The 22,359-nt window shown below is 41.5% G+C and overlaps 1 pseudogene; it reads left to right on the top strand.

Annotated features, from left to right (window-relative positions):
- Positions 1 to 4,960: 4,960 nt before the first annotated feature.
- Positions 4,961 to 22,335, top strand: LOC114685635 (annotated as a pseudogene).
- The last annotated feature ends 24 nt before the right edge of the window (positions 22,336 to 22,359 follow it).

Below are 22,359 nucleotides of genomic sequence, written 5' to 3'. Positions count from 1 at the left end.
AATCTCTGGAGAAAGACACTAGAAAACGTAAAGAGATCCTGTCTTCAAAGATCAGCAGAATCAATATTATGAAAATGACTATTCTCCAAAAGCAATTTACAGACTTAATGCATTCCCCCTTAAATACCCATGATACTTTTTAACAGAAATAGAAAAAAATCATAAAACTCACATGTACCTGTGATATATTATGTACCCTAATAAACTTCCCTGGTGATTGGAAGACAGAGCCAGCCACTAGATTAGACATAGAGGCCAGATAGTGGTGGTACACACCTTTAATCCTATCACTCGGGAGGCAGAACTCGGCCTTACTATTCTCAGTGGAAAGTTCAGCCTGTGGCAGGTAAAGGCAGTGGTGGCACACACCTTTAATCCCAGTACTGGGAAGCACACATGCCTTTAATCTCAGGAAGTGATAGCAGGGTGGAGAAAGGTATATTAGGCATGAGGAAACAGGAACTAAAGCAGTTTAGCTGAGACCCTTTTGGGTGAAGACTCAGAGGATTTCAATCAGAGGATTCATGGCGTTGGTGAGGTAATAGGTGGTGGCTGTTGCTTGCTCTGCTTCTCTGATCTTTCAGCTTTTACCCCAATATCTGGCTCCAGGTTTTTTTGGTTTTTTTTTTTTTTTTTTTTTTTTGGTTTTTCGAGACAGGGTTTCTCTGTGTAGCTTTGTGCCTTTCCTGGAACTCGCTTTGGAGACCAGGCTGGCCTCAAACTCACAGAGATCCACCTGCCTCTGCCTCCTGAGTGCTAGGATTAAAGGCGTGCGCCACCACCGCCCGGCTCCAGGTCTTTTATTAAAAGACCATCTAAGATCCTGGATACACAAAGCCATCCTGAGCAAAAAGAACAGTGTTGGAGGGATTGCCAGTCCAGTTTTCAAGGCATATTATAGAACTATAGTAATAAAAACAATATGGTACTTGCACAAAAACAGACATGTAAGCTAACAGAATAAAATAGAAGACCCCAACATAAGTACATATAACTACAGCCATCTGATATTTTAAAAAGATACATAGTGGAGAAAAAACAGCACCCTCAACAGCTAGTGCAGGGAAAACTGGATGACCACACACAGAAGTGTGTTATGTTATGTATGCTAGACTGTTATGTATCACCCTGAACAAATATTGATCCCAAATGGATTAAGGTCCTCAATCTGAAATGCTAAAACTGAAAGAAGAAAGCATAAGCAGTACCCTATAAGATATAGGGGTAGGAAAGAACTTTCTTAATAGGACTCAATTTGCCCAGAAATTAGGGCTAATAATTGACAAGTGGGACCTCATAAAACTAAAATGTTTCTATACAGCTAAGGAAACAATGTAGAGAAGAAGAAGCCCATAGAGCAGGGGAAAATCTTTGCAGTTATACATCTACCAAAGGGCTAATATCCACAATATACAAAAAAACTAAAAAAAAAAAAAAAAGTCAAAACAAATGACCTGATTTTTTTTTTTAAAAAAAAGGGCTAGTTTTTTTTTTTTTTTTTTTTTTTTTTTTTTTTTAAATTTCCATGGTGTTGCAGTTATTTGTATATAAACATGTTTTTCCTTCTCCAGTGTGAGATTTACCAAGGAGGGGAAAGGCCTGTCTCATCTTTCTTACGGTTTATAAATTAATAAATGGAATATTTAATTCTATATATAAGCTCACATCAAGTGTGGGCTCTGGGGTGGATGATACAATCAGGGTTGATCATACTTTTAAACAGTTAAGGGTGTAACTCAGTGAGTAAAGTTCTTGGAGCCCAGTTCCCAGAGTGCTCTTAGAATACATGAAGTCCTGGGTTCCATCCTCATCACTGCATAAACTGAGTGTGGTGTCTCACATCTATGAGTCCAGAACTCAGGGGGCTGAAGCAGGAAGATCAGGAGTTCAAGGTCATCCTTGGCAACATAATAAGTTTGAGTTAGTCCAGGATACATGAAACCCTGTCTCAAAAAAAAAAAAAAATAGACTTTCATTATGTTTCACGGTTTACTTTGGCCTTGGCTTGTTCAAAGTCACACAATTCCTAATTTACCTCACATTCACTTCTCCCAGTCTTGCCCCATCTGCCTCTCTGTTGGGGTTCATATTAAAGAATTGATGTTGCTCTTCCACACACCCTTGAAATGGCCTGGTGAAGACACTGACTCTGACTCAACTCCTTCACTTTACAGAAGGGGAAACTGGTCCTCAGAAGACTTGGATAATGTCTGTTCAGTATTGGGACACTTGGAGTAGGACTTCTTTTATTTCTTTGAGACAGGATCTGGTGGCTCAGCCTCTAGTACTGAGATAACAGGCAAGAGCTGCCACACCCAGCTTTAGCAGGAATTTTGTAAGCACCTTATTTTAAACCATTTACTCTAGAGAAAAGTCAAGAAGACAAGCCAGATGTGCTGAGGCAGGGAGGTGCTTGGGATTCATTCCCCTGTCTGTTAGGGGGACTCTAGGCAGTGGAATCTTCAAGATCAGATTCCAAGTTCCCAAACCTGGGGATCTAAAACATTGAAACTGTTGTTTCTTTGGTGTCAGCATCTTGAGGCTTCCATGACATTGACACGTGGAAATAACTGTGTTAATGGTTAGCATTCCCAAAAATAGTGAAGGCTGGGGATAGTGGCAGGAGTGGATCTTTTTATGAGAGTGCAAACTTGTACAGCCACTCTGGAAATCAATATGAAGAATCCCCCGAAACTAAAAATAAATCCACCACATGACCTCGCTATACCACTCCTTGGCATATGCCTAAAGGAACTGACATCCTACACCATAGATACCTGCTCAGAAATGTTCATTGTTGCCTATTCATGGTAAATATGAAATGGAGATAACCTATATTTCTTTCAACAGATGAACAGATAATGAAAATGTGTTACATATACAAGTGGAATACTATTCATCTGCTAAGAAAAATGAAGTTTGCAAGTAAATTTATAGAACTAGAATAGATTGTGTGGAGGGAGGTAACATAGTCCTAGAAAGACAAAAACCAAATATTCTCTTTCATCTCTAGTTCCTAGCTCCAAAATATGTGAGTATATGCAGGAATAACTGCAGAAATCAGGAAAGTACAGAGGGTCCATGAGGTTGGGGTGGACTTGAGAGAAGAATAGCAAGATACAGGTGATATGAGGAGGGAAATTAGAGAAGTGAAGAGGGTCACTCATTGGGGAGGGAGGAGAGAGGTCAATATATACAAATAAAGAGGAGGAACAAATAACATGAAGGTTGTTTGATAATGCCTCCAGGAATCATTTTGTATTTACCTAAAATTAAATGCGATATACGTAAGTTTATGTACACACACACACACACACACACACACACACACACACACACAGAGAGAGAGAGAGAGAGAGAGAGAGAGAGAGAGAGAGCCCTTAAACATGGTTATGCTACTTGTACTGATAACACTGCACATAAGAACTATAGACAACCTAATAAAAACCTCAGTACCAGGCATGAGAAACCTCTGTTTGTGTTGTTGGTTAACGTAGGGACTCCCAAAACAATACAGGCTACTATTGTGTTCCTTGGTTGTTCCTTAGATATCGAAGGAAAGTATCTATTGAAGATACTGCACAATTAGGACACAGGATTCAGATGACTTGAGGTGGAATTAACCTAAAACCCTTCTCCTGCCATCTAGCTTCCATAGTGCCAGAGAGTACTATGCACACTGCCAAGGGAGAGAAACAATGGTCCTATCCAACTCTGATGCCTATGAACCACAACAGTGACCAGCATAGCAAGATTTCCCTAAAGGGTGGAATAGTAACACTCATATGTTGGCAGTAGCTAATAGCTGTCTAATTGGACATGCAACAGGAGAAAATAATGCCTGGTAATAGAAACCTAGCCAACAACTTGGGACTAGTGAGATCATGGGTTTTAGAAGAGAATCTACTATTACTCCTTTACTAGACTGGCGTAATTCCTCACTTCATTCTAAGATATATTCTTATACTCACAGAGTTGTATAGCTCTGACCCCTTATCAAAGAAGCTTCTCTTAATAGCAAATGGAGATTATTACAGAAAACTACAACTGGACACAGTGCAGAGATCAATAGATCATAGTGAGCCCAGTCTCAATGTGCACATCTACAACACAACTCCTGCTCCTACATTTTAGGAAACATCATAGAAGATGGGGTAGAGTAATTTTAAGGGCCAGAGGGCCAGGAAGTCTGCTGTGGGATTGTGTCTCCTAGAAATGGCTGTCTAGGCAAGACCTGGAAAATGATAATGTCAATAGACCTGCTATCAAGTTCCACCATTTGCTGAGGGGCTGAAGTTGAATAAGGGGCTCAGCAGAACCAGGGGACTCAGGACTATGCTACTGAAAAGTGCCTTTACTGACATCCAGTAAAGTTTTTATTCTGCATAGCTCAGAGTTCAAAGCAGGAACAGAGAAACATGAACAATTTAAGGAGTATTTCTCATCACTAGCACTGAATATGCTCAGGATACAGAAGCTCTCATGACAGAATGGGGGCTGTTTGCCTAATGTCCTTGAGTGAGCTAAGCTGCTTTGCTGGAGAGGGGGAGGAAACATCTTGCCTGTGGCATTCCTTGGGCAGGCAGAGGAGTTCTTCCTGGGAGAATAAACAAAGTTCTTTGGGAACAGCGTTCACACAGCAGGATAGTGTGGGAAAATCCTTTATATGCAAGATACTACATGCTAACATGGAAAGGGGAAAATCTCATGGGGCCCCACCTCCTAGGCAAAGAGCTCCAGGCGATTAATGACTGCTGAGAGGAAAAATTAGCCTCTCCCAGAAAAGAGCCCTCTAGTTGGTTATCCAAAACATACTACGTGATCAGCACTGAAATCATATGCACAGAAACAACAAAACACAGACTCAGCAGGTTGTGTTTGTGTGTTTGTGCATATATACAATGGCACAATGTGAACATTCCCATTCCAAAAGGGAGGAATCGGGACATAGAAAGATCAGATGGGCCCAGAGCAAGACCAAAATCCAAACAGGCAGACATGGAATTCTGAAGCTCCAGGTCTGACATCTGGTGAGAATTGGAGGCATGATGGAGCTCCAGCATTGGTGGACCTGCCCCTGCAGGAGAACCTGCCTCTGCAGGAGGACCTGCCCCTGCAATCTTGCTTGCAGCAGTTCACAGAACCTCTCTTCTGGGTGGGCTCTGTTCACTGCTTGCAGCTTTCCTCAGCCAATGTTCCATATTCTTGGCATCTCTAATTTTCTGGAGTCATTGGCCTCACCTACAGGAATTCTGACCATGCATTCATTGTCTGTCCTCCTAGGCCTTCATTTGAAATCCAGATAGAAAGTTCTGTGTGGTACAACTCTTGCATTCTACTCCAGTGATGGTAAGGTCTGTCATCAGTGAGCAGTATTTCAGCTTCCTCAGATCATGTCTTTAATGACCTCTGAGTATCTTAATGACTGACAGTGGGGAAACACTTCTCTACACAGCTCTGTAGGGGCAACGTGACCTGAATTCGTCTCTTAAAGTTTTTTTAAATGAATTAAAACATTTGCACACGATCTTGTCATGATGGTTGAGGTCTGAGCAATTTCTGAGATAACCTTAATGCATTATTCTGTTGTTAATTATTGAGACAGGATCTCATTTTGTAGCCCAGGCTAGCCTAGAATTTAGGGCAATTATCCTACCTTTGCTGCAAGTGCTGAGATTATAAACTAAGGCATCTTTCTTTTTGTCCCGAGGCAAAGTACTTTCCTATGACTCCTTCCTCTTCTTTGTCCTTGTCCTCCTCATCCTCTTCTTATTCTTTTTCTCATTCCTTTTTCTTCAGTACTTGGACTGAATCTAGAGCCTCATCATGATAAACAAATGTTCTACCACCTAGCTACATTCCTAGCCAATAATGTGACCTTTGAAGAGATTAGAGCCATGTACATGTGCAAGGCTTTGCTTTCTATCCCGGCACCACACAAACAACAACAGCAAATAAACAACAAGAAAGAAATTAGCACCAGCTTTCTCCACGTCTTTGAGTGAGATCCCTTTTCAGTCAAACTGCACTTTTTTTTTTTTTAAATCATTTGCCCTGCTTTTACTCCTGATTCTCACTATAAATCTGATTTGAAGCAACTGGCATAAAAATAATGCAACAGCTTAAACACCATGCTGTTTTGAAATCTCCTTCACCACATTATCTAGTCAGTCACTTTTAAAAACCAGCCACGTATGAAGGCTGAAAACAGGGAAAAGGTATGAAAGTTCATTGCTAAAATGTAACATGCTCGACCTCTGGTCAAATAGAGTTCTCATTCTCACCTAAAACCTTGGGAGCACAAAAATGTCCCCATCTCTATTGTCATTCTGAATCTGTAAGCTCAAAATTAAAACCCTACATTTAAAGCATTATAGGTTTGTTTTTTTCTAACTCACTTCTCCAAATCCCTTCTGCAAACTAATCCCAAAGACTTAAGAACTGCACAGGCAGTCAATAGCAACAGCCTATTCCTACCACCAATTTTCTGTCCTAGTTAGACTTTTTTTTTTTTTAGTCATTGACAAAATACTTGGCAGAACAATATCAATGAGGAAAGATTTATTTTGTGACAGAGGTTCCGATCCATAGTCCTTGCCTTCATTTATTTTGAAACCCCAGTCAGGTAGGACCTTGTGGTGAGTTGGAGTATGTGTCAAATGCTGCACATTTCATAGCAGATAGGAAGTGAGGGTAACCAGGAGAGGGTATATCTTCAAATGACATACCCCCAAAATCCACTTCTTGTAGAGAGGCTTAGATCTCAATTCAAGATATGCTGGGCAGGGCTGGGTCTGGAAGTCAAGTGTACCATGGAAGTGATGACATCAGCTGATCATAGGGTTCTGGGCTGGCAAGCAGGAAGTGTATCCTAACCCAAGCCTAGAGTTTTGGGTCACATAGGAGGTTCTATTTTAGCAAGTCTACCTGATCCTATCTTGCCCACAAGCTCCTTTATCCTCAGGTCTAGTATGAGTCCTGCATCCAGTGCCTCAGCCTCATCTGACGAACCCTATCTGTTCATCTCAAATCTCTAGGCTTGGGCCAGGACCCACTCCCACCCTCCAAGGAAGAGGGGCTGGAGATTTCTAAGACCTATTTGTGTTCTTCATTCATAGGCAAACCATGACTCCATGGAAGATTCCTCTGCATTGCAAAAGGTAAGCTCTGCATTTTGTTTTAAGTAAGATTTTAATAGAATTTTTTGACAATTTTAACATACATAAATGTTCTGACTTTACAGTTGAGTATGTCTTATTCAAATGTTTTTATAAGACTAATAAGAAAGAATACCAACTCTAGAGTAATAGGGCCCAAGAAACCCACACTGACCCTGAAACCAAAGCCAGTGAAAGAAACACATTTTGGCTCTGAAAACAGAACCGGTGAAAGAAACACACCCTGGCCCTGAAACTAGAGCCAAAGAAACATACCCTGACCCTGAGACCAGAGCCAAAGAAACACACTTTGGCCCTGGAATCAGAGCTAGTGAAAGAAACACACCCTGGCCCTGAAACCAGAGCCAAAAGGTTAAAAAGGGCCAGTAAAAGAAACATGCTTTGGCCATGGAACAAGAGCCTGATCTGACCCTGACCAACTCAGCACAAAACCAACCAATCCTGGAGCAGGAACCAACCAATCCCTTAGCACAAAATCCAGCCAATCTGAGTTTGTCCAAGCTCAAGGGGATTGAAATCTGACCAATTCCCAACCCGAAAATCTTCTCCCTGGAAAAACTCTGCCCCTAGGAAACCTGGCAGCTGCCCTTCTCCTCTCTGGCAAAGGCAGCCACTCTCCTGGATTCCTCCCTCCCAAATAAATCTCTTGAAAGAGTTTTGGGTGAGGACCTTCTTTCACCAGAGTGGAGCAGAGTCTCTGCTGGGAAACTCTCTTTGCAGAGTAGAGCAGAGAAGCAACAGCACCTCTCCTGGGAAACTCCCTTAGGGGAGCAGAGCTGAAGTAATAATTTTTGGCCCAAGCAAGAGCAGATTGCTACCTTTCTGCAGGGGTTTCCCCCTTAGCAGAGTGAAGCAGAGAAGTAACAACTTGGGCTGGAGCTGAGAAGAAAGGAACCTTTCTGCTGGGAAACTCCCTAGTGGAGTGGAGCAGAGAGGCAATGGATACCTCTGCTGGGAAACTCCCTTAGGGGAGCGCAGCAGAGCTCAGCTGTAATGGCTCTCTCTCTCTTGGAGAGGAGCAGGATTGCCACATCCTATGGGGAGACCATCCCCCACCGGAACCCAGCTTCAGGTATGGCCTGACTTTCCAACAAGTCAGGATACCTTTCCCTCCAGAGCTGTCGGTATGCAGGATACCTTCCTTCACAGCTTGACTTCTGACAGTCAGGGTACCTTTCCCTCTAGAGCTGTAACATTTGTACCAACAGCTTCGGAAAAGTTACTCTGAGTAAAGTACCTGTCCTATGAATTCTTTGAATTACCTTTTACTTACTTAGATCTAAGTGTTTACCCTAAAAAGAAATCCTGGGGCCAGTGAGGCGGCTCACCAGGTGAGGCACTGTTCTTCAAGTGTAATGACCTGAGTTTGATTCCTGGAAGCCACATAAAGCTGATGAGTGAAAACGGACTCCACAAAGTTGTCTTCTGACTCCCACATATGTACCATGGCCTGCACACTCACATGTACACAACACACATCCACTAATACGTACAGTTCTTTAAAAGAGAAGTGCTTCCTCAGACCTTCAAACTGATTACTGCTCTTGAAGGCAGAGCAGCCAATCTCTTAGTTCTTAAGTGCTTTTGTATCTTAAGTCTTCCCAATACTTTCCCGTTCATCATTTGTATTTGAATGTTTTTATGAATAGCTAGCTTTTTGTATATGTGTTAGAAACATCTTTTAGTTTTCCATGTTGATCAGGAAACATCATGTGTCAAATCACCTTTCATTTCTTGCCTTCTTCCATCCACTTGAACCAAACATATTTGTGTTTCAGACTTTCAATCGTGCTATTTTCGTGTTAGATTATTTAATTTGTTACAATGTATTTATATGGTATGAAGTCTAATCCTTTCTTCTAAAGTCTAGCTAGATCTTTTAAGTTACATGTAGTTTTGAATCATTTGAAGTGATGAATCACTTCTTTTCTTCACTCTCACTCCCTCTTGCTCTCCTTCTTGCTCTGGCTCTCTCCCTCTTTCTTCCTGGGAGGGTAAGTCACTATTTTTTCCCAGACTGGCTCCAGATTCTTAGCCTTAAACAATCTGCCTATGTCAGCATGTCAGACAACTGGGACTATGGGCAATATCAGTGTAGCTGGCATTTTCTTAGCCTTCTGAGTTCACATTTCCTGTTAAAGTATGACACACAGTGAAAGTGTGCTTACACAGTAAACATCCAACTCATTGAATTTTGCCATGTAAACACATTCATGATGCGCCATCCCACTCGAAGCAAAGAATATTGTTATTAGCGCATGGAAGCCTCACACTGACCTTTTCTCAGTCATGATGCTTCGTGTCCACCATGTGAAAACAGATTCACACAATGTGCATTGTTTGTGATGTGCCTCCTTCCATCGAAAATTATGCTTTTAAGATTCATCTACATTGTTATTTTAACATATGGTTTTGTTACATAATGTCCTATCATATGGATATATCACAATTTTGTTTGTTCATTGTACTATTAGTAGACAATTTTTGTTCCAATTCTCACAAAACCTACACACACACAAAGGAGGAGAAGAAGGAGGGAGAGGAGAAGAAGATAAAACTCTAACAAAATGCTTATTTATTGATATTTCTATCATGGTGTTCATGATAGTTGTGACTGTCTGGCCATGTTTTCAGTCCTAGAAATGGAGAAGTCTCCAGTCCCTGGAAACACTGGAAATTGATTTGAAGAGGAATTCTCTCATGGGAATTTGAGATGTTTTTACCAAATGGGAATGTGAAGTATCCCAGAAGGGCATTAAGGATAACTGTTGGATAAGTTCAACTTATTCGTATTAGTTTTAAAAAAGTTATTCATAATCTCACCAATAAGGAAATTCGTGACAGCATTTTAATGTAACTAGGACTCTGGGTGTAAAGTATTGGAACTCTGATCATGTTAGAATGGAGTTTGAAGCAGAGAATGAATAGGGCAGGTTACAACTTTTTTCAACAGTTTGTTAGATAAGAAAGGAAGATTTTCCAGTTTAAAAAAAATGAGTAAGACTCTTGTCTCTTGGAGTGAAGCTAGCTTAGCTCCTTCCCACTGAGCCTGCAACCTTCCCTTCTAACTCACCTGCAGTACGCTGTGTTAGCACCTCTGGTCTACAGAAACACTTTCTGCAGGACCCCAGTGGCCACCGGGGACGCAGGTAGGCGATTTTCACTGACATTGCTGTCCTCCATTCTTGTCTCTCCAGACGTACTCTCAGTCCCGTAGCAGCCCGCCTGCAGGAACCACTCTTCCCACCCTGACTCCATGCCCTGTGGACTCTACCTCTTGGTGCAGACTCAGGTTGGCTCTTTCCTGCTGACTCTGTCAGCCTTCGCTTCTAGCCCATCCCCACTCATCTGTGTTAACCACCATGGCTGACCTGCAGAAATATTTTCTACTAGGGACCTCAGTGGCCACACTAGTTTGGTATTCAAGTAGTCAAGTTTCACTATAATTCCTCTCCTCAATTACACTCTCTCCAGACTTATTCTCAGTCGTAAAACAGCTTGTTTACAGAAACCTCTCCTCCCATCCCACATCGGCTCCCTGTGGGCTCCATCTCTTGGTGCAAACCCAGAGTCCCCTTAGTCCTCTTATCTCCGTCTCTCCAGACATATTTCGTCCTATTGCAGCCCGCTTTCAGGAGCCCCTTTCCCATGCTACCTCCATTCCCTGTGGACTTTGCCTCTCGGCATGAACTCTGATCCCTCTAGCTCTTTCCTGGGGCCCCTGTTAGCCTTTCCTTTTAGCCCACCTCTATTCCTTTCTGTCACCCACCAAACAGTAGACACGCTCTCTACCATAGATGGATCTCATAGCCACCACCCTTGCTTAGGATCCAGAGAGGGCAACAACCAAAGGATGGATCACTCCCCTACTAACAAAGATAAGACAAGATATTGACTTCCAGAAACACCTCAAACATCATAATTCCAGGTGCTTAGAAAAAACATAAACACACGATGCAATCTGCCTCTGTCAGAAGCCAATAACCATACTACAGTAGGCCTTGAGAAATTCAGTGCAGATGAATCATAAGATAATGATTTCAAAAACAGCAATTATGAATATGCTCAAGGACTTTAAAGAGGATATGGATAAATCACTTATGAAGTCCATGAAAACATAAACAATTGAATAAAATAATGAAAATAATTCAAGACTTGAAAATAGAATTTAACAAAGAAACAGAATCACTAAAGAAAACCGAAAATGAAGTAAAACTGGACATAAAGGAACTTAGGATGTCAAACAAAATTTCAGAGGTAAGTCTCATCAACAGATTATAAGGCATGTGAAAGAGAATCTCAGGTGTTGAAGATAAGATAGAAGAAATGGATTCCTCAGCCAAATGAAATGTTATGTAGACTCATGGATAAATATTGTGAAACTTGAAAATCTCCCATTAATTACCATGAGCTCACAAAAATTCTCAATTTCTATGTTCAGGATTGCATGTCCTAATTTGCCTGATGAAAAATACATTTTTCAGGGCTGGAGAGATGGCTCAGTGGTTAAGAGCACTAGCTGCTCCTTCCAGAGGACCTGGGTACAATTCCCAGTACCCATATGGCAGCTCACAACTGTCTGAAACTCTAGTTCCAGGGTGCCCAACATACTCATGGAGACATACATGCAGGCAAAATACAAATGCACATAAAATAAATAAATAAACTTTAAAAAAAGTACTTTATAAAAAAAGAAAAATACATTTTTCATCCTTCCATAATTACCATAGACTCTTCCCAAAGTATAAGCACTCAGGCTACCCTGAGATAGAGAAGATTCAATCCTGACGGCCACCACATTGCCAGCCTCTGAAAGGTAGCCCTCCCTGTCTGCTGGGTCTTATGGTTCACTTTAAGCCACTTTGTTTCTTAACTGCTCTTCAATTTTCTCACGCTTTTGTAAAACAATCAAATTAAAGTGCTAATGGCTCTTAGAATTTTCAAGGTCTTGATAGCAGGCTTTAGACAGAAATTATTTTCTGAATTCCATCAGAAAGGACAATCTAGATTGAAACCATTCTTCTGAAGAATATATATTCAAGACAGGATTTCTCTATGTAGTCCTGGCAGTCCTGGAACACACTCTGTAGACAGGCTGGCCTTGAACTCAGAGATCTACTTGCCTCTGCCTCCTGACTGCTGGGATTAAAGGTGTGTACCCCTACTGCCTGACAGAAAGATTAATTTTTAAAGTTGATTTTTGGATGACAGGTTGTATCTATTTTAGTCAATTAAATTCAAATGTCCAAACAAACATCAACAACAACAAAATTTGATGTAGCGGCTCGAGCTTTCCAGTTCTCTTATGTGGAGTCCAGCAGCAACAATAATTAACCTGCTTCCACTTAACGCCAATCAGCACAATAGGATGAATTAACAATTTGCATAAGTTGCCTTTTGCTAATTTATGCACAGTTTGGCAGCTTTTCATTTTCTACTAAGGGCATGATGAGAAGCTTAATTCCTCCCCAGGGCACTGTGCACAGCATATCCTACTTGGAGATGGGGAATTGGAGAATCACTGTTCTCTTCTGTATACATAGCTAAAATTCAATCCCATGTCCACTTGGGTCACTAATAATATTGCCCATTTTCTTTTACAGTTAAAGTTGAATAGCCATGTGTTGAAAGAATTAGCTGTATTGTTGAATTTATTTTTCAATTGAAAATAGAGGCAAAAAAGTGAGGCACACGTTTGGCTAGGAGTCTCATTAGAATAGGTTTATTCTTGTTTTTGTTTTGTTTTTGTCTTGCACTTCTCAACAGATACCTGCTGTTCCATGTCTGCCTACACCTCCCAGTTGTATGAGTGTTACAGTAAAGAATGGAATCTACCTACCACTGTCTCCTCCCTTGGTTGGTAGAGTTGGGCAGGTCAATCACCTAGCTAAGGGACTACTCAGGAGGATGAGATAATGCACTTCTTCAACCGAGAATTCCCACCCCTCCTGCCCGCAGTCCACCTCAGAATGTCTGTGGAGACCTACCTGTTGGACCTGCATAATTTTGACTTTTTCTTCCTTCTGCCTTTTTTTTTTTTTTTTTTTTTTTTTTTTTTGGTTTTCCAGATGCCAGAGCCTAAGAAGGTTTTCCTCAGCACTTAAGACTTGTCTGTTTCTTTAAAGCTCCTCTCTCCTCTTGTGGCTGCTTGTCTGCATTGTGCCTCCATGCTAGCCTAACTCAATGCTTTTGCTCCCCTCTTCTCTTTCTTCCTCTCTGGGCAGATGCCAAGATTTACAGCTTGTCTGCTTTGGAGATTTTCTTTCAAACTCAATGGAATTGCACTTGAGCTTCCATTTGAGTCCAATCTTATTTTTTTTTTTTAATTACCAAAGCTAGGAATCCCAAGAGGGGACCCTGAAATCCAGGTAACACAAGTGTCCCTTCTATAACCTTCAGAATCATTTGAGCCCTAGTTCTAGGTTTTGCTAGACAAGGTTGATCTGAGAACAGGGAAGTGCTAAGCAGTGAAAACAAAGTACGATGTATCAACTAACTTTAGATCCTATAAATACCTCACGTAAGTTCACTTACTATATTGTTAGAAATCACTTTTATTATCTCTGAGTGGGCTCGGCGAAGGTTTGACACTGGTGACACTGGTGAGATTCGGCAATGGGCTTTAGCGCAGAGGGAGCAACCCTCCCCCTTCTTCCCACTGTAGGCCGGCAGAGAAGGATGCTCGCAGGCAGTCCTTGCATAAGTCACCAAAAGTTCGGCCTGTTGTCAACCAGACCTTATCTCCTCAAGGAAGGATAGTCCTCTGCCTCAGCTTAACTCTCAGTGTTATCTGAGAATCAGTGTTCCATGTTCTTGTGTACCAGAGCAATACACTGGGCCAGAAACAAATGGTTTTGTAAAAGTAGAGGCAATTATTGGTACAGGAAAAGGGTCCTTGTCAGAACATGGTCAAAAGAATGACCCATGGTGAACAATGCCTTGGGGAACTGTGAGGAAGGCGCCAGGAAAAAAGGCAAAGGGCCTTTTAACTCATGTTCGTTTTGTTCCCTGGATTGTTCTTGGATATGATTTCCATGCCTCCTGTGGCGAATATTTACATAAATTTATAAAATATGCTGGTTCTTGTTGGATGCAGAACATAGCTATAGAGCCCAGTCTGGTCAGTGTACCTGAGTCTAGACATGGCCTCTGCCTTGCTTTCCTGCTTTCCCAGATATAATCTACAGTACATGTCAGGAATTCTGTTTAAATTGGTCTGTTCTGAGAAAGTTCTGGGGAAGAGCTGCTCTGTTAATATTTAGTAGGTGCTTATTAATGTTTATTTACATGTTTTTCTGATCATATATTTCTCATCATGTTTTTCTGAGCTCAAACAGCCTTCCTTGAATCACCATTTTCTTTGTTTCATTCGTGTATAAACGTCCACTGAAACTGAAGTAGGGCTGTCCACAGCATTAGACTGTAGTCTGCCCCATTCTTTCAGGTCTTCAGATCCCAGGTCCAGCAGACAAGATCTGCATAGGTCAGCTAAAAAGTCCACAGTCCTGAGAGTAGAAGCAGGCTGGTGAGCTAGGAAAAGATGCTCAAGGCCCTGAGTTGCCTGAGCTCTGGTTCTTTACAGGGCATTTGCATAGCATTCAACAACTCCTGAATCTGTATAACCAATGGGATTTTCTCACACATGCTTAGTGACACGTAGCCCAGACTTTTTCTGCTAACTTGTTTCTTATAATTTTCTCTGTCTCTGTCTCTCTGTCTCTCTCTGTCTCTGTCTGTCTGTCTGTCTGTCTGTCTCTCTCTCCCTCTTCACCCCATCCTTTGCAGTCACACCAAGGGACCTCTAAAAGCTCTCTGAGCTCTTCATTGTAGTTGTCTTTTTAATGTAAGGATTTGCCCTCAGAAATAACTACTTATGAAATTATTATTTTAATGTCCCATGAGAAATGAAGAACAAGTATTATTAACCTTCACAAAGAATGGCTAAATAAATTAAAGAATTTTATGTGTCATACACAATATAATTGTTAGGTCTCAGGCAGTACCTGAAATGAGTTCATGTGGGACTGCAGAAGGATTTCTCGCAGTTAGGTAAAAAGATGGAAACAAGCATTCCTCCAGAACGTGTGAAACAGGTTCCTGTCCCCCAAAAAGAGTCTCCCTTAGCTCTGGCTGGAGGGACACACCTAATGGCTGCATGTCAAAGCCCACGCTGGCCTCCAGGGTCCCCAGTCCCTTTTCACAAGTACTGATGACACATTTTAAAGCCCCCACTAGCAGCTAGCATCCTAGCTCTTCCCACCCTGACAACGTCTACCCTACACTCCTTCCAGCTCAGGGCTTCCCTCCCCACTGCTGCTCCTCCTCCTTAGAACCTGGATACCCTTGCTGGCCTCTCCTTTGCTGTCCCCTTGTTATCCCCTCCTCTGCTGTCCCCTTGTTATTCCCTCCTTTGCTATCCCCTTGTTATCCCCTCCTTTGCTGTCCCCTTGTTATCCCCTCCTTTGCTGTCCCCTTGTTACTCCTCCTTTGCTGTCCCCTTGTTATTCCCTTCTTTGCTGTCCCCTTGTTATTCCCTCCTTTGTGATCCCCTTGTTATTCCCTCCTTTCTCTTGCTTTCTTGTCATTCTCTGTACTCTGTTCTCTCGTTACCTTGCTTTTCTCTGTCTCCGCTGTTTTCTTGTGCTCCTGCTTCCCTAGCCTTGGACATGCCCCGTCTACTTCTTTTCTCACCGCTCTGGACTCTTTCAGATACCTCTGGATATTTTCTCTCTGGTGTACAATAAAAACCTTCCCCGTAATGGAGCAGCCATTTCAGTGGTTTCTTTGCTATACCTGCTTACATATGATAATATTAATGAAATAACTGGAAATAAAATATAAATCTAGAGATGGCCAGGCTCCCAGTTAGCTTTGTATCCTACTTTGGCAACATGTGTTCTCCCAGTTAGCTTTGTATTCTACTTTGGCAACATGTGTTCTGTAAAAACTTTAGAGTCCAGCAAACAAATTCAAATTCCAAGTCCATCTTCACCTAGCATTCACTTATTTTCTGTCTTGGTTTGGAAGTGATAGATTCTATATAACTCTACAGAATGGTGCAAGACAAAAATGATTCATCTGTGTCAAACTGAGCCTTTATTTTTTTTTTTTACTTTTTTTATTAAGAAATTTTTTTATTCATTTTACATACCAACCACAGATCCCCCTCTCATCCCTCCTCCCATTCCCTCCCAGCCTTCCCCCCCAATCCACCTCTCATCCCCACCTCCAAAAAGGTAAGGCCTCCCATGGGGAGTCAGCAAAGCCTGGTACATTCAGTTGAGGCAGGTCCAAGCCCCCCCCCCCCAATCAAGGCTGTGCAAGGTATCCGACCAACCATAAGTAATGGACTCCAAAAAGCCACCTTATGTACCAGGGATAGATCCTGATCCCACTGCCAGGGGCCCCTTAAACAGACCAAGCTACACAACTGTCTTGCTTATGCAGAGGGCCTAGTCCAGTCCCATGCAATCTCCATAGCTGTTGGTCTAAAGTTCATGAGTTCCCACTAGCTTGGTTCCATTGTCTCTTTAGGTTTCTGCATCATGATCTTGATGCCCCTTGCTCATAGAATCCTTCCTCCCTTTCTTCGCCCTGACTCCTGGAACTTGACCTGGTGCTTGGCTGTGGATCTCTGCATCTGCTTCCATCAGCCACTGGATGAAGACTCTATGATAACAGGGTATTCACCAATCTAATTACCAGGGTAGGCCAGCTCAGGCACCCTCTTGACTATTGCTAATAGTCTAAGCTGGGGTCATCCTTGTGATTCCTGGGAACTTCCCTAGCACCACATTTCTCTATAACCCCATGATGTCTCCCTCTATTAAGATATCTCTTTCATTGCTCTGCCACTCTGTCCCTGATCCAGCTCAACCATCCTATTTCCTTATGTTCTCAAACCCCACCTCTACCCTTGCCCTCCCCCGCCCCACTCCCAGTTTACTCAAAAGATCTCATCTGTTTCCCCTTCCCAGGGCAATCGATGCATCTGTCCCTCTTAGGATCCTCCTTGTTAGCTACCTTCTCTGGAGCTGTGGGTTGTAGTCTGGTTATCCTTTGCTTTACATCTAGTATCCACTTATGAGTGAGTACATGCCATGTTTGTCTTTCTGAGTCTGGGTTACTTCACTCAGGATGATATTTTTCCAGTTCCATCTATTTGCCTGCAAATTTCATAATGTCATTGCTTTTTTACTGCTGAGTAGTACTCCATTGTATATAGGTACCACATTTTCTTTATCCATTCTTCAGTTGAGGGGCATCTAGGTTGTTTCCAGGTTCTGGCTATTATGAATAATGCTGCTATAAACATAGTTGAGCAAGTGTCCTTGTGGTATGATTGAGCATCCCTTTGGTATATGCCCAAGAGTGGTATCCTTGGGTCTTGAAGTAGATTGATTCCCAATTTCTGAGAAGTCGCCATACTGATTTCCAAAGTGGCTATACAAGTTTTTACTCCCACCAACAGTGGAGAAGTGTTCCACTTGCTCCACATCCTCTCCAACATAAGTTGCCACCTGTGTTTTTTATCTTAGCCATTCTGACAGGTGTAAGATGGTATCTCAGAGTCATTTTGATTTGCATTTCCATGATGACTAAGGATGGTGAGCAATTCCTTAAATGTCTTTCAGCTATTTGATATTCTGTTGAGAATTCTGTTTAGCTCTGTAGCCCATTTTTTAATTGGATTGTTTGGTATTTTGATGTCTAGTTTCTTGAGTTCTTTATATATTTTGCAGATCAGCCCTCTGTTAGATGTGGGGTTGGTGAAGATCTTTTCCCATTCTGTAGGCTGTTGTTTTGTCTTATTTACTGTGTCCTGTGCAGTAGCCTACAGTAGACCATTGTCTCTTTCAGAACTCTCCCCTGTTATTTCTCTATTTTTGCTATTTCTATTGTCAGTGCAAAAAATGTAACTCTCATCTTAAAGAGAATGAGACACAGTTTATTCTAGGGCCATTTTGAGTTACCTAAGAACTCAGATTTATGTTACCCCAAATTCCATGTTCCAGTGTGGATGGAATTTCATGAAGTTTTATAGCTTTACAGAACAAAGAAAGTCATAAATTAAAATACGTTTAAAATACAGTGGTGGGCACATCAAAAAGGTTGTTACTGCAAGATGGGGGAAGTTTTTCTATAGGTCTCAGATGCTATCTAATGACAATCTCTACTTTTGGGTTGGTGGAAGCTAGGGGTCTGCTAGTTAATAGATTCTAAAATAATTTTTATCTGTTAGTCAAATGACGTTAGTTCTGATACAGAGATTAGCAAGGAATGGCTATTCGGGGATCTAAAGTTAGCCAGAAATAAGGCAATTAGCCATTGGACCTGAAACATTCTAATCTCTCCACAGCACTGCAGTTTTAATCAGTCAGTCCATCAGTCTCTGCACACACAGCTTCTTTCCAGTAATTCTTGTTGACAGTTTCCCTTGCTGACCAAACATCACATTTTGTACCTGAAGAGGAACACATATTATTTATTGTTATAAAGTCCTTCGTATCTAGGAAGCTCATTCCTAGGATCTAATGTAGATAAAGCTGAGGAGTAGATAGGGCAGCAGTCTTCAAGATAGAGGAAGAGCTGGTAAACCATTAAGAAATCAACCCCTGGATCATGCTATATCATGATCTGGATCTGATTTCTTTCCATATGCCCTCTGTACCTAATGTAACATTTACATATAACATAGAGTAGGATTATTATGCCTACAGTTAAAATAATCAAGAACACAGTTTGGTCTAATGGAGTGAAGATAACAGATGAAGAAGACATACATTTTAAATAACTAAAATTTACATATTTAAAAAATACTAGATTGACTGTATGTTTGTCCCTGTATTCATAGTTATTTGTAGTCTATGAACTATCTTACTTAAATAGTTAGAAATGGGATCTGAAAGGAGTCACTGTGGTATTGTCATTTTCTTTGCAAAAAGAAAAAAATATTGTTTAATTTTTTAATCCCAGCTTATTAGTTTCAGAGGTTTAGTCCATTATCTTCATGACAGTGTGCAGGAAGACATGGTGCTGGAGAAGGAGCTGAGAGTTCTGCATTTTGATCCACAGGCAGCAGTAAACTGTCACTCTGAGTGTGGCTTGAGCATATATGAGACCTCAAAGCCTGCCTCCAAAGTAACACACTTCCTCCAACAAGGCCACACCTACTCCAACAAGGCCACACCTCCTAATACTGCCACTCCCTATGGATCAAGCATTCAAACACTTGAGTCTATGGGGGTCATACCTATTCAAACCACCACATTCTAATCACTGGCCCCCACAGGTTTGTAACCATAACATAATGCAAAATGCATTTAGTCCAACTTCAAAAGTCTCCATAGTCTATCACAGTCTCAACAATGTTTAAAAGTCCAAAGTTCAAAGTCTCTCTGAGATTCATTCAGTTTCTTAAATTGTAATCCCCAAAAAAATCAAAATCAAAATCAAAATACAGATCGCATATTTCTAACATTTAATGGCAAAGGATATACTTTACCTTTCTAAAATATAGGGAAGGGAGGAAAGTGAAGAAATACTGGACCAGAGCAAGACCAAAAAACCAGCTGGGCAAACTCCAAACTCTGTATCCTCATGTCTGATGTTAAAACACTCTTCAGATCTCCACCTCTTTTCAGCTTTATTGATTGCAACACACTCCTTTCTCTTGGTCTGGTTCTACTCCCTGTTAGCAGCTCTACTTGGCAGGTTTTCCACAGTTCTGACATCTCCAACATCTTAGGGTCTTCAAGGCAATCCAGGATTCAACTTCACAGCTTCATGAAATGGTCTCTCTTGGCCTCCACCCAGGGACACTCCTGATACACAAATGCCCTCAGCAGCTTTCCTTAGTTTCAGAGGGAGATTCCATACCCCCTTTTTCAGTTCTTGACTCTAAAGCCAGAACCACATGGCTAAAACTGCCAATTTCTGCTGCTTGCTGGGGCTGGAACATGGCCCCCTTGTTCAATTACATCTTCATCAACTTTCTGTTTTCAATGCTTTTCTTCACTGCCTAAGCTTGAATGTCCTGGAACTCACTCTGTTGATCTCAGACTCAGAGATCTGACAGCTTTTGCCTTCCAAGTGCTGAGATTAAAGGTGTGCACCACCACACCTGGCTCTAAGCTTTTTTTTATGACTTGGAAGCTTGGCTGGGTGGAGTCTTTCCCCGAGGTTACCACTCCCTTTATTCCATTTCTTAATCTGTTTATCTCCTTGAATACAGGACTTAGTTTAATTCCACTTCCTGGTGTCCCTTTTCTCCTCAAAATGTACATTTTGTATTTTTCCTTGTTCTGCTTGCTCCTTTTCATTATAGATCTTCATAAGAATGAATGCAATAACCATATGACAGAGTCTATACTAGACTGCTTTAAGATTTCCCTTGCCAATGGAGTTAATTAAAATATCTTCACTTTATCCTCAGACTAACTTTTCAGACAAGGGCAAAAAGAAGCCACATTCTTCACCAAAATATCACAAGAACAATCTTCAGACAACATACTAAAATTCTTCTCCTCTGAAACTTCTTGAGCCAGCCCCCACGGTTTCAGTCATTCTCAGCACTACTGTCCTCCATGTTCCTACCAGTATGGCCCATTAAACAGTGCTTAAAGCTTTCCACTGCTCTCCTAGCCCAAACTCCCAAAGTCCAAATTCCTCCAAACAAAAGCATGGTCAAGCCTATCACAGCAATAACCCAGCCCCTGGTATTAACTTCTGTCTTAGTTACTGTTTCTATTGCTGCAAAGAGACACTATGATCATGGCAATTTTTATAAATGAAAACATTTAATTAGGGCTGTCTTACAGTTTCAGGTTTAGTCCATTATCTTCATGGCAGTGTGCACGAAGACATGGTGCTGGAGAGGGAGCTATACCTTGATCCACAGGCAACAGAAGTAGCTATGAACTATTATTACTCTAGGTATGTTACTTGAGCATATATGAAACTTCAAATCCCACCCCACAGTAACACACTTCCTCCAACAAGGCCACACCTCCGTGTAGTGCCACTCCCTTTGGGCCGAGCATTCAAACACATGGGTCTATGGGAGTCATACCTATTCAAACCACCACAACATCTTAGATATTCATTTAATCAGGAAACATCAGCACTTAAGATATGAATGTTGTTACTAGTGATGTCTTTTGTATAATTTGGTAAGAAGAGTTGTCTCAAATCTTTGCACATCTCTAGTTAGAGTAAATGGAGTTAAAGGTTAATTTAAAAACCAGATACTTTTGCTTTATGCAAATTATACTGAATAAGAATCTCTCTTGCTCATATATATATATAATATGTGTGTATACATGTATACATATACATACATATATATCTTTTAAACATGAAAACTTATTTTGAATAAGGTAGGGATTTAAGGTAAGCAAACAATCATAACAAAAAAGAAACCTTAGTCAAAATAAGTTTTCATGTTTAAAAGATTCAAAAGTTTTCTCTGTCATATATATATGTATATGTATGAATATATGCATATATATGTATAAGATGTCAGCATCATCTCCAGGAGCACAGGACAGCAAGCCATGCTGAAGTTCACTGACGCCCCTGGAGTCACTCCAATTGCTGGCTGCTTCATGCCTAGGACCTTCACTAACCAGGTCCAAACAGCCTTCATGGAGCCATGGCTTCTAGTGGTGACTGACCCCAGGGGCTTACCACCAGTCCCTCACAGAGGCATCTTATGTCAACCTGACCACTACTTCTCTGTGTAACACAAACTCTCCTCTGCTACATGAACATTTCCATCCCATGTAACAACAAGGGAGCTCATTCAGAGGATTTGATGTGGTAGATACTGGCTGGAGAATACTCCACATGTGTAGCATTATCTCCTTATCTGATTTCTACTTCTACAGAGACATGGAGATTGAGAAGGATGAGCAAGCTGCTGCTGAGAAAGCTGTGACCAAGGAGGAATTTCAGGACGAATGGATCATGCCAGCTCCTGAGTTCACTGCTGCTCAGCCAGAGGTGCCTGACTGGTCTGAGGGTGTGCAGATGCCCTCTGTGCCATTCAGCAGTTCCCTACTGAGGACTGAAGTGCCCAGCCAGCCACTGAGGACTGGCCAACAGCTCCCACAGCACAGGCCACTAAGGAGTTGGAGCCACCACTGGCTGGTCCTGAGCTGCTCTGCAGACATACAGGCAA

This window comes from Peromyscus leucopus, chromosome 5, assembly GCF_004664715.2.
Source record: "Peromyscus leucopus breed LL Stock chromosome 5, UCI_PerLeu_2.1, whole genome shotgun sequence".
In the NCBI taxonomy this organism is placed as follows: Eukaryota; Metazoa; Chordata; class Mammalia; order Rodentia; family Cricetidae; genus Peromyscus; species Peromyscus leucopus.
Note: the sequence above shows the minus strand (reverse complement) of the source record. Positions and strands in the feature narration are given on the sequence as shown.